General features: G+C 43.0%; 1 protein-coding gene across 1 annotated transcript in view; it reads left to right on the forward strand.

The window, feature by feature from the left end:
- The window catches only part of LOC146328166 (ephrin type-A receptor 4), a 66268-nt gene that overhangs the window by 13899 nt on the left and 38315 nt on the right, over positions 1-14054 (forward strand). The gene's annotated exons all lie outside the window — the stretch shown is intronic.

The following is a 14054-nucleotide window of genomic DNA, read 5'->3' on the forward strand; positions in this document are numbered from 1 at the left end:
TCTCCATCTTGGAGAAAATCAGTAAAATGAAATACTAAATCTGTCAAAATATTTTGTTTGGCTTCCAAATTTAAAACTTGTCAGTCTTCCACACTTGCAGTTTGACTGCCATCCATTTCTGCATGCCAGATACAAGAAATAAATTAATTTCATATACTATTGTTGTCCAATGAAAAGATGTATCTCCAACATGTCAACCGTTAATGAGAAAACAGCTCTTTTTTTTTTTTTTTTTTTTTTTTTTAGCTTTGTGCCAATGTAATTTTCAGATTTACTGCTTTAAACAAATTTTCAACCCATATAGGAAACCTTTGTCCTTCAGTTTGTGTTAAAGTTGCTGCAAGGAGTTTTTTAACTGGTCATGAAAGAATTCATTACTGATGCCTCTACATGACCTACATAAGCAAGCAAGATCACTGGGTCTGATTTTCCTTGAAATCAGATGAAACAAGCCTGTGTTTACATTTTCCCAGGCAAAGTTACAGTGAGTAGTGTGTTAACCAGTTAAAAAGAAACAGGAGGGGATTTTTATTAAATTATTTAATTTCTGATACTATGGTTTGTGGGTATATTTTTCTTCTACAGTAACCTCCAAAATCAACAAAGTATGAAAGTTCTTTGTAGTAGCTTTAAGAATTGTAAAGAAAAAAATGGTAAGGTTGCCATTGGACGACGAGGATGCACTACTTTCTAAGCAGCACACAATGCTGATTAGTGCACACTGGATACCTAATAGCCCACTATTGTAATAGGTAATGTGGAGTGCTTAATGTGGACAGCTTACATGATCTGTTCAGATGGATGCTGTTATGGTGTTACTAACATGGCTGTCAGTTGGCATCAGGAACATATAGCTGTGGACGTGTCAAAAAGGGGGTTTTAAAGGATGATAAAAAATTTCTCTGTCTCTCTCCTCTCCTCTCCTCTCTCATCTCTTTTTGAAAAGCATCCTCTCTTTGAAGCCCGCGATGGGAAGAGGGAGCGATTAAAGCAGTCAGCAAGCAAATTAGCATGTCAAAAGGCCCTGAATCAATACCCCAGCTCTCTACCAACACAACCCTGCAGTCCTTTCACCCCCCCTCCCTCCATCTCTCCGTCCCTGCTGTTCCCCCATTCCTCCGGCTGTTTCCCTTCTTCTCCCTCCATTTTCTCCTGCACTCCTGCACACTCTCCCTCTTGCACTCTTGCCCCCTCTTTCTCCAACGCTCACTTTAAATTTTTCAGCCCCCTCTTCCTCCAAAAAAAACCCTGTTTTCTCCCTCAACTGACAGATGAGTAGAAGAGAGAAGGGGCAGAGTTTGTAAAGAGAGATGGACGGATGTATAGGCAGAGAAAGACGGATAGAGGGAGAAGTGGACAGCGATCAAGTGGGCATGGGTGGACTGTTTCAGAGAGAGGTTATGAAAGAGAAAGAGGGCCTCTGCCACCGTCTTTGTGCTGAAAGAGGAGAAGAGACCTCTCTCGCCAAGGAGAGTGGAGGAGATGGAGATGAGGAGGCAGGGAGGGAGGTAGAGAGAGAAAAAGAGACAAAAAACATGGGGGGGAAGTGAAGTGGAAAGAGATTTAGTTCCAGTCTGGCAACCGTGCTTTTTCTACACTTCATCCGTCGGTTCACCATTGCACGGAAATCCCTTTGATCTGGAGCAATGTGTTACTGATCGCGAGGACTCTGTGTGTGTGGAGAGTATGTGTGTGTCCAAACTATTATCTGTCCTATATTTATTCTGTGCGTCTGTTGCGCCTGCCATATCACATGCTGTATCATAAACCTCTATTAATGTTCCAATCGCGTTGTGCGATCTAGGCCCCGGAGACAAAGCAGGCCTGCAGCTCTTCAGACGGACGGCCAACTCTGCCTCCGCATGTGACAATGGGAGGCTGATTGCAAACACCTTGAAAATGTTCTATCTCTCCCTCTCCCTTTCTCCCACTGATCTCTATCTTAAGCTCCCTCCATCCTGGTGGAGCGATAGTAGGTGGTCTTTTCTTCTCCTTCGTCGTCATCCTTTTTCTCAGGGGGCGCAGGGTTCAGTGGCCAAATCAAAGGCTGCTCCGTGGCAATCAGTTAGGGGTTATGACAAAAAGCCTTGCAATAAAGGGCTGCTCTGTAATCTGATGTGCCCTGAGACTGGACACAGTGCCCATTTTAATGAGCTAAGATCCCCCTTTTCTAATCACGGTGGTGGAGGAAATGGCACACTGGCTCATTCTCCCTGGAAAAACACACATACACACAGTTGCGAATGTGTGATTTTTATGTAGGAACAAGAATGACAAATTCAGGCAGGATGCTGCAAGGACATCTGTCCGTGCACTAGAGTTGCTAAGTGGGAGGAAGAAATTTTTGGTTAGTGCTGTTCATTACCTACATAGACTATGTTAGATGAGTTTGGAACACTTCCAAGGCTTGAATGGCCATAAAATTCTCAGATGAATCATCACCACAAAAGATGATCAGCTGCATTAGAAAATAGCTGATTTGTTGATTAAGAATTGAAGGCGCAAGCCACTGTACATAAAAACATATATAGAGAAGTCAACTACGACTTCCAAGGTGCATTTAGGTAAGAAACAACCAATCACAGAGCTTAAAAATCTGTCACATGCTACTGATGGTGAGCTAAATCTAAAGTTTTTGCTTTGTAGAAACTTGAAAATATGTTCAGCAGCTTAAATGAGTTTTGCTGTCAGTGTTGAATGAGTCATACGATTGTTGCTACTGCTCTGATACTGTGTTCTATTTGCCTTGGAAGTGGAAGGTTGGAGCTGGGAATGACTTCAAACCCGAGCTGACCTCATTCTATTACTACAAGTCAGAAAACAAAGATGGAGGCCTCAAAGAAAACCTTTGCTGTGCTTGCTGTTTCGCTCTTGCGCAGTATTTTGTGCTTACAAGTCCTACAGAGTTCCAGTTTATATTTTCTCACTGGGAACTCGAAAACTTTGGTTTCCTGGTTTTAAATGGAGTGCACCTTGACTGTAACTCTGAGTAGCTTCCTCTCTACAGCAACAATGGCTGGGGCTCATGGAAATTTTAGTATTCAGACCTATCCTCAAAGCCATCCTAAGGCCAAAACTTAAACCTACAGTATTGTTCAAATATGAAGGTGCTTGTAAGCAGTTTTTGTTATTAGGCTATTTCTCCCTGCTTGCAGTCTTTATGCTGACCTTAGTTGAGCTAACCAGCTGCTGGCTTCAGCTGCGTATTCATACAGAAATGAGAGTAATATCAAACTAACTCTAGATAAAAAATCATATCAGCGCATTCCCCAAAATGCTGAAATATTTCCCTAACAGGAGTATTTGAAATGGGAATTAACAGCGGGAACTGCTTGGCAACTCCTTCTGCAATTTTAAACTCTTAACACGCATAAGTGCACCTCTCCCAGGTTTCAGCCCAGAACTTTGAGATCAGGTGGCTGACCTCTTGCTGTGAATACATGTGTATGCACACGGGCATGCAAACTACATGTCTAACAACCACTCCATGGGGTTGCCTGTGAGGTGTAACCTCTCTGTGGGAGAGCTAAAATGTAATTTGGGCATGTGGAGGTCTCGCAGCTCCAGGGATCCGAAGCTGCAGATCTCCAGCCAAAAGCAGAGGTGTGTCCATGCTAGGGCACGTCCCCCCTGATCCGCAGTGAGCTGTCAAATGCTGAGGAGAAGGAGAGGAAGAAAAAAAAGACGTGATCCTTGAAGGCTCACACCATGGAGGAATGTGAGGGGAAGAAGAAAGAGGAGAGAGAAAACAGAGAAAGACAGATAGGATAGAGATTGAGAGAAAAGGAAGTGACTGAAATGAAACGGTGCATAGATATCCAAGTAGAGCGTGAATGTGTGTGACAGAGGGAGTGTGTGTGTGTGTAGAGTAAAGGAGAGAGGAAGATGAATTGACTCCTGTCTAGCGGGCCTGATAAACGGCTGGAGATGTGAAAGGTGAAGTGGGGGGTTATGGGTACAGACGGTGATCGCTCTTTGAACAAGCCTAGTGTGGTCGTGTCATGACCTTTGGCAGCTGCAGTTGATATTGCTGACAGTATCACTACCTGTGTGTATTGGTGGGTTGTTTCACCTGACTTTGAAATGTTGGAATTACTTTCTACTGAAATGGTAGTGACTATGAAAACTGTTGCTATCATACTCTATCACAGGAGAAATAGTTTTGAGAACTGACATTTTACACAATTTAAATGGCAAAATGAGCTATGTGTTGGGTGCAATCATCAATAGATTATGTTTGGTGTGTAAAGATATAATAATAGCAGTGTTAAATGACCAGTGTGTAGGACTTAAGATCTATAAAGTTGATACAGTGTTAGTATAAAAAATATACCATGGCAATTTGCGATTTGTGTAGCTTGAGATAGACAGGGGAGAAGTGAGGGACCTTCGCTGCATCCTGGCGTTTCCCAGAATATTGTGAATAAGCCAGAGTTTTTTTCCCCCTATATCAGAAAGGTAATATTTGGAGCCAGACCTTTCTCCAGTGCTGACACAGTGTTGTGGAGATAGGTCTGGCTATGCAAGACCAGAAGACCGTTTTAAAGGTGTAGGAGAGTCTGGTCCCAAGACTTGTAAAAAATGTGAAATGCTGTGTTTAGTTTGTCCATTCTGGGCTACTGTAGCAACATGGCAGTGCAACATGGCAAGCTCCATGAAAGAGTACCCACTCCCTCTGTAGATATAAACAGCTCCTTCTAAGGTAACAAGAATATAACAAATTGTATTTTAAATGACTATACACAAATGAAACCACACTTATATTTAATTTCTGCCATATTTTGCCAATAGATCTCAGTAATTGCACACAGTGAACCTTTAGGCAAGAGAACAAAGGAAGTCATGAACACATTTTTGGCAGGTCTGCAGGGCATTGGGTGCTGCCAAGAACGGAGCATCACACTAAGTGGTGAAAGAAACCATAAAGATAAGCAGAGATAACTGAAAAGGCACGAAGAGAGCAGTAGACATACTTGGAGTGAAAGAAGGCGAGGAGTCCAAGAAATACAAAACATAACCCAGAAACTCGACTCTGGCCCTCTTCCAGTAGTGCCCACACACTTTACTTCAAAGCTCGCTGTGCATTTGAATCTCGCAGCCCTTTGTTTGCCTCTTCCTATCATCGCTGTGCCTGTGTGTCTGTCCTCACATCAAAGCTAAAGGCTAAAACGTTACACATTAGCAGAGTAACCCTGTCTAAGCAACAGCCATTAACCCCAGGCTCCTGTTACACACCCTGTAGCCCCCCTGCAAGGCCAGGTTCAACTAGCCTGGGGTTAGGGAGGGCAATGCATGCACCCAGTGGCAAAGTTTGTGGACACACATATGCTGTTAGCTTAGGAATGCACACACACATCATGCAGAGCCATACCATACGAACAGGAGCTGACACAGTTTCAAGTGGAGCGGGTATCACTTCCATGACAGCAGTGACCTCGATGCTGTTTTGAGAGAGAGGAGAGTAAGGGAGAGGAGGGGAAAGTGGTCTGGAGAGAGTGAGGCCTGAGTGACACCAGGAGAGGTCAAAGGTCAAAGCAGTGACAGCCACAGTGGAGACCAGCAGACCGTCGTTGGGCTGACATGAGCTGTTGAAGAGCTAGTGACCCGGGAAAGTTTTTATGTACCCTGACTGAGCGCACACACAAACACACCTACACAGAGCATATAACTGCACGTCTTCACACACACAATGCAGCGACACGATGGTGTGCGCGCTTTTCTCAGGGACACACACCCCTCATGCACACACACATGCACAATAGAAGGTGCTTTGAGGCCCCAGACAGGCTGTCGTCTGGGAGCTACAAGTAGATTACCTAAACAAACAACCTAAAAATACCTTCCTTTTCACTCAGAAGTTGACCCTCCCCAACCCCTCGTTATAACCCACCAAGCTGCTTCTGAGAAACCGACAAGGTTGATGTTAAACTCGCCCCTGAGACCGCAGACAACTAGGTAATTAAAGTTTTTGGACGCGTGTTTCTGCGCACTTAAGTGTTGACACATGTGTGTTCACTCTGAGTGTGTGAGCTGTATTTGAATGTGCTCTACTGATTTTATTTACTACGGGGATGTTCTGTAGTAGAGCCACGAAAACTCAGTTTCGCCAGCTTTTAATGTTAATATAAATATTTAATGTGGTAAATAGGTCTGTCCTCTTTTATTCCAGTGCTACAGATTAAATAAGGCATAATCTTCCATGCAACTGATTTTCATTTTGGGTTGTTTGTCTTGTAAAAAAAATACCCAACTGTAGGTTGTAGCTGTTTACTTATTTTGTTTCTGTAATTATCTGGATATTAGGTAGATATCTGATATGGAAGTAAAGGTTTATTTTCACTTTGAGGTTAAATGTGATACGCCTTTGTTGTAATGACATCATACTCCAACCATTTTCTAGTATCACTGTTGACACCTGAAGTCACACACCTGTGGAAAGCAGGTCAGAAAGGGTGGAAACACTGAGAGGTGTCGTGGAGCTGGAAAATACACATCTAAATTTATCTTGAGTAATTGGGTCATGATTTCTGTTTTTCAAGTTTTTATTTTTGGGACTGAACTGTCCCTTTGAATTGAGAAACAGTTTATGTATACTTAATCAACCAGATGGGAATTAGAAAATGATGATATTGATGATTTAATGTACTTTATTTTTTAAAATTTGTCTTGTAAATATGATAGCCACTTGTTAATAACATTTAAGCTACAATACTGTATATCTCATTGTCACTATAATCACTTTATTGAATCACAAAATTCATGATATTTTTGTCCACGCAGCTATAGAATGAGTATGGCGTATTCCATACAAGCATGAATAAAAGCACAATTAGTACATATTAACGTGACAAAACTATTGTATTGCAAATGTTGCATTGTGGGGGATTTCAGTGATTTGTTATGTATTGGTGCTACAGAGCAACACGTGGTTTACACTTGTTTACACAATTGGATATGAGGCCCCATTGAGACGGCTTCCTTATCGCTTCCTCTTCACCTATTCTTGGTGTGTGTTTCTGTGTATTTTCCTCACACATCCTCCCTTTTCCTGCCCCATCCTCTTTGACTCACTGTGAGTAGAATAGTTTAGCTCTCCTAATTGTTTAGCGGTGTGTGCCGATGTGAGTGTCCCCTTGCACAACAACATTAGCATATCCTCCCACCTCCCAACTCTCTGTCTCTTTTTTTTATAATTGAATTGAAATGCAGCTCTTTTCATTGTAAACAATGTCAGGAAAGTATGGTAGATACACCGCCTGCTTACACACACACACAAACAGACGCACACACATGTCCAGCATGAGACTCTGGGCCCATAGAGACCTTGGGGAAATTGGACCAAGACAATACCTTGACTCAGTTTGTTTACCTCCCATCGTCCCTGCTGTGGGCTGCCCTGCATACACAAAGCCCATTGGGTGGATGCGTGTGTGTCTTTGTGTGTGTTTTCATGCATGCATGGTATTGCAAAGTGCATCTGCGTATTCCAGGGGGCCTTTGAAGGGCTTTGTGTATATACCTGAGAGTGTGCAGAGGTTTGTAAGCCACTGTTTATGTATATATATCTCTCTATCTTGGTTGCCTTGAATTATAGTCCATTACCCACCTGCTGTGCAAATCTTATATCACAAAAGGTCCCTTTGGATTGGCGCTGTGCCTAGCTTTGGGTGGTGTCACCCTCGCAGACCTGGCATGGGTGCAAAAGTGGAATCTGAGTGGCCCCCACCCAGCGTGGCCAAGTCAAACAGTGTTTCACCAAACAAAGATGGATCTGTTTGCTGCCTGTACCTGCCCCTGCTCTGACCGTGTCTATAGCTTTCTCATCCTTTTCCTTTACATTCGCCTTCAGTACCCCGGCCTCATTTTTTAAAGGAGTGGTCCTGTCCATTCTGAGATGGCTGGGCGGAATACTTTAGATTTTTGCGATATACCCATTGTACGAATATTCCTTCTTAAGGCCGGGCTGGAGGAATTTGGGGGGAAGTTGAGGCCTACGTGTCAATAAGAACGCAGGGACCTTGGTCTGCAGGAAGTCTTCAGAACAATATTTCAATTTGTTCAGTTGTGCATTCCAAACTGTAACAATGTAGGTGGCACCACAGTGCACTCTCACTCTGTATCAGAGCAGGAAATGGCTTGTTAGGCTTGTATGTTAACAGAAACCTTGTTATCAGGATAAAAACAGTTTTAGAGAGGTTTTATATACTATAACTCAATATTACCTTTATTTCTCCCTTGCTCTACTTATAGGGTTGATCCAACCGATACTGATACCAGTATCAGAAAATGCCTCAGATACTGCCAAAAAATGCAGAGTCAGATGCACAATCTAATACTACTTAACCCTGAAAGGATGGCAAAGTCATGTTTTATGCCTGTCATTCTCTGTATGTATTTATCCATGTTTTACAAAGAACTTAACCCAAGCCAGACCATACAATTAAGGTGATCACATCACATCCATACAGAGTTAGGAATATACAGCTAATTAAGTGATTTCAGATCTGTACTTGGTATCAGCAAGTACTCCAAGTTTAAGTACTGGAATCAGTATCAGTGAGGAAAAATGGAATGTGAAATATGAAAATGGAATATTGGAACATCACTACTTCTGTTGTAATTTTTTGCATAGAAAATTCTGCAAATTAGCACATTTCAGGCAGCACTTTGGTATTGAATTTGGATCAGAATGGCATGAAATCTGCTTTTACAACATGTTTGCTCATCTGCTCTTTTGGCTGGTGCTCCCATTAAAAACTCTTTTAGAAAGGTTTTATACACTGTTTAACTGCATGGAGAGAAATCAGTTAAAGCTGTAAATTAGCACTGAGGTGCTGAATTTGGATCAAAATGGCAAGAAATTAGTATAAAGGGACAGTTTGTTCCCATAGAGCATTTTGATTGCATTCAAAATGTTACTGATTATTACCATTTTTTTTCCTCTCAGGCTCTGCTTTTGTTGTAAATTTTCTTTTTTACGACGTGTTTTGCTCATCTGCTCCTTTGGCTGCTGCTCCTATGTGTCAGGTACAGACATTTTAATTAGGGCAGTGTCGTGGGTGGCTCTTGCATGATGGATCGGTCCTGCTGAAAATTCAGTTATAAATCATCCAGCATTTGACAGACAAACTGCTGGCAAGACTCGCACCCCCTGGTATTGGCCATCGTTAGCAAAGCTGCAGTGATTGTCAGCAAGGTTGGCTTGTGTGTTATTAACATCGTTAGCCTTGCTGGCTTTTGTTCTTAGCCTTCATTAACACCAGTAAGGGTGTCGACCCAGATGTCACCTCCCGACTTTTTGGTTTTGCATTTTAAAGGATGGTACCACTAGTATGGGACCTTTTCACCCTGGGTCAAGGTCAAGATGTGTTACGAGTGTATGTCATCAATCACGGTGATCAGTTTCGGTGGCCGTGTGTCCCTCATTTATCACACTGATGGGTTTCGCTGGCCGTGTGGCTGCGTGTCGCCGTCAGGGCCGGAGGTAATTAATAACCCCCAGTGACGGAATTAATGAGTTAACCTGCTCCACTCTCCTGCTGTTCCAGTGACAGATGCTAACGGTCAGCAGCTAGTTATCCCTACTAATACATGAGTGGCTCAGGTGTATTGATGCAAATGGTCTTTTATTATCTGAATGCGTGTCTGTATATATACATCTGAGACTTTGAATGTTTTTTTTGTTTGTTTTAAATCCAGCTCAGGACTGCAGCCAGGAGGTACACAAAGCACTCTTGGAATAGTAATCCTTTCTAGCAGGAGTCTCACCTGTGCAACAAACTGCTTTCCATGGGGAGAAAAGGAGAAAAAAAGAGATAGAAGAGACACAAAGGCAGAGGGATATGTCAGAAAGGCAGGTTGAATAGAGATCCCTGGCTCCTCAAGGTGCAGGAGAAGGAGAGACTCTCCTTGCCCTGAGGTCCTGAAAGCTGATCGCTTCATTTTTTGAAAGACTGTCTTTGTGAGGACGCCTCTGACTGCTCCTCTGAAGAGCGCTCACTGTCTGTTATGACTAAAAAAGAGTGGCCGAGTTTTCATCACCCAAAGAAGATAAAGCGCTGCCTTGAAAGGAGGGAAAATGCTGTAGTTTGAACTTAATTCTCTTTTTTGATTATAAGAGAGGCAATTGTTCTGCCTGGGCAGGCCTAGTTATTGTGAGCCGTGTGCTGGGTGTTATATTCCTGGGGCTTTTGGATGGCTATTGTAGCGCAAGTTTACTCTCATGCTTTCAGTCCCCAGTGTGTTGGATACTTTGTTGTGTAGGCTGCAGAATAGCTTGCCTATCAGGCTTTGCATGCGGGTCACTCAAGGTGGGTTGCAGTGGGCGGGTGTGTGGGTAGATGTGGTTTTATTTGGCTGCGGTGTGGGGAGCATCCATGGCTGTTCAAAGCCTGGTGTGTAGGTTGTTGCCACTCAGAGGAAAACTTAGCCGGGTTTTAGCTGGCTCGTGTGTGGGTAGCTATCATTGTATCATTAGCTTTTGTGCACTCCTATTTTTTGCAGATGGCTGCGTCGACGGTTTTGTCTTGAACAGAAGTTCCCGTTTTCCCCTCCCCTCACGCAGCGCAGCCAATTCAGTCAGCAGAATCCTCAGCACACGGACAAAACTACTCATTAACTCCCACAACCCTCTCCCTCCACCCTTGTCGCCCCCTTTCCTCCAAACGTGCTTCAGCTTAGAGACAACAGGGATGGCGATGGGGCGGGGGAAAAGACTGACAAAAGGGGAAAAAAAGACTAAAGCCAGAGAGGAGGATTGAATGAGTGAAAGAGCTGCTGGGGGAGAAAAGGGGGAAGAATGCGATGTCCCGGTCTATGAGGGATTCCATTTTTTGCCTTTCCAGAATAGAACAGTAAGTCACCAGTCTCTTTGTCTGCCTTTGATCTCTCAGCTCAGGGATTTGGCACCTGACAAACCCCTCTCTGTCTGAAAGGAGGCCTGCCGAGAGAAAGCCTAGGAGAGTGGGACAGAGAGATAGAGGGCGAATGGGAGTGAGAAAAAATAATACAGGAGAGTTAGAGAGCAACGGGGTATAAAAAAGATGATGTGGAAAAACTGGGTTAGACTTTTGAGAGCTGTAAGAGAGGATATGATGAGGGCTTCTCAGCTCACATCCCATAAAAACTAAATACATGTGTGTTCATGTGTGTCTGTATTTGCGTCTGTGTGTGGGTTTGCCATGGCTGGCCCGGACAGTGATAAATCCAGCAAGTCTTAAGGGAGATTCCTCTCTGAAGCCACGGTCTCTTGGACCACCCACTACTGCGGTCTCTTCCTTCACACACACACCACTCGCACTCCTAATAGGAAGCAAATTCCCCAGCTTAACTTGGATATCGACTTCTCTTCTCCCTCGACTGTTCCTTTCTGCGGGGCAGTAGCTGCTATAAACAAGCCCTCGTATGTTGACATCAAATTTTCAAACACAATTTCTCAAATGCAGAGTTTCAGACCCCAGACTGAGATGCCAGAGCATGTCCACTGCAAACACGGATTTGGAGTTGTGCAAAGAATTCTGGGACAGCCTTTGGGGGACTCTGGGGTCAGCCTGGGACAGCTTAATAATTGATGAGCAAAAAACTCATCAACCGTGCACAGTTTGAGGTAGCCTGCTCTTAGACTGTGTCTCCGGCCCAAAGACTTTGAAGCATAGGACTCAATTAACTCTCCCTCCAGCTTTTTTGAAGGGCGCATCATCTCAAACAGCTGGTTGACCCCACTCTCAACTCTGGACACTTTCCTGGTCAGCGCACATGTAGAAACCCTAATAGCAACTTTGTGTTTTGTCACCTGAAACGGTCACAACCTCTTAAACAATGCCTACAAATCCCAATGTCCTTCTGTCTCCAGTGATGAGACTAGGCAGTGAAAGATTGCTTTCAAGATAGAGAGATAACACAAAGCGCCTCCCGAATAATCTCTCCACTTTTGGAAGAAAAGAAGCGGAGGCTTCACGCACCCCTGCAGGCTACAATCAAAGGGACCCTTAGCTTAGCGTTAGCGAGTGAAGCGGCAGGGATTTAGCCCTGATTGACTGAGTGGGAACGGGCAAAGAATGGCTCAGCAGGTAGCAGCTAGCCCGGCTCGGTTAACAGCACGCTACGCTAATCCAGCTGCTAAGAGTGGCTGTGGGGCAAAGAGCCTGACTTTATTACACCTCCAAGTAAGGGTTTCCCCAGTATTTTAGGGGGTTTGTGGATTTCCTCCACTATGTGTATGTGTGAGCATGTCGAGTGGTTGGTGGAATGTGTGTTTTTGTTGGAGGACGGACTTCCTTCTCGCTGTGGCGCATGTGGATAAGCACTGATTTGATTTCTTGTGTGGTGAACACATGTGGGAGTTTGTTTATCTGACTCTTCTTTTGTATGTATGATCTCCTGATGTATTTATGACTGTGGCATTGAAATCTATGCACTTTTAGATCTTGGTTGTGTGTGTGTTTTTGAAGCCAGCAAGAGTATACACTGTAGAAAATCAGACAGAAATTTAGTGGAATTAACTATTCTTTTCTGATTAACTTAACATAAATATACAAGCTTTACTTATTATTCAAATTATTTAAACTTAAAATTTCTAGTATTTTCAGGGCACTTTTGACTTTCTAACCATTATATTCAATATTCTAACTTTGAAGTCTTTAGATTTGAAATGTTGAGTTAAATGAATGAACAGTACAGTGATCAATCGACCCATTAAATTAAGTTTCTAAAGAAACATGATCAGCGCAATTGCTTTACTCCCAGCATTGTTTACGAATTGAAACTTTTAAGCATGTTTCTTACAATTTGAAGAAAATAAATATGATAAAAAATTGCTGTGTTTCTTTAAGACACTCATAACCCCTTACACTAAAATTTAATAAATTCACAGGGAGAAGCTTGACATATTATCTTCGTGGCAATGCTGGAACAAAGCAGCTCCAATAGAAGCTGCAGTTGTGATTTTTTTGTTCGAAATGAGGAAGTGACTCTTTAAACTTCCTCGCTTTGAGTGAATATTTTTTGGTTCAACTTGATATCTTAAGCTTATTAAACATGTTCTTTCAAGTACAACTGAATTAATATAAAAAACAAAACAAGTTTATTTTACTAGAGAAGTTCATTTGTTTTGAATAATTAAAAAAATACCACATCTTGTCTCTTCAAACATCTTAAGCTTTGATTAATATCAAGTTTATTTAACTATATTTATTTAACTTTATCTGACGAGATAAGTTTGTAAACTTGTGTTTTCAAATTCATTCACCTTGATTTTTAAGGCAGCCCAAACACTGACTTTTTTAAGGTTAAAACAAACACTTTATTTTTACAGTGTACGTGTGTATGTGTGTGTGTGCAGGGGGGATCGCTTTACCCCCGCAAACTAAAAGTGTGTAATTATCTGATTTATATTGGGTTTGAATTTACCCATCTGTCTCCAATGGGTCTTTTTGCATCATAACAAGACACACACACAAACACACACACACACACACACACACACACACACACACACACACACACACACACACACACACACACCGCCCACTCTCCAAAAACCCAAACCACGACCCTCCGGCCCCAATACCATTCGCCGCCCACTGCCAAGCACACGGCAGCCTCATTGATTGACAGGTTATTTGGTCCAATCGGTGTCGCGACTGTCTGCACCGCACCTCTCAGAGAATTGTTCTTTTGTCCTCCTCTTCTGGTTCAGCGCTCAGAGGGTGAAATATAACCCTGCTAGGCTTCCCTGGCCATTATAGAAACGGATAGATGAGGGAGAAACTCCTTGAAACACGAGCCCTCCAATCAAACTGTCACTCAAAAGAAAGGCGAGCACTGTCGCCAAAAGTAGGAAAAGTGTCACTTAGGTTACCAATTCAGGCTGAGGTGTGTGTGTAGGTGTGTGTGTGTGTGTGTGTGTGTGTGTGTGTGTGTGTGTGTGTGTGTGTGTGTGTGCATGTGTGCGTGTACGCTAGGCCCCACAGAGTGAAAACAGCCTTGTGAGAGTGACAGTGCTCCTGGTGTGCCAAGTGTGGTGGCATTTGTTTGTTAAATGGTCTGAAATGCCA

The sequence above is a fragment of the Lutjanus erythropterus genome, chromosome 4 (genome assembly GCF_056507025.1).
Source record: "Lutjanus erythropterus isolate fLutEry1 chromosome 4, fLutEry1.hap2, whole genome shotgun sequence".
NCBI lineage: Eukaryota > Metazoa > Chordata > Actinopteri > Lutjaniformes > Lutjanidae > Lutjanus > Lutjanus erythropterus.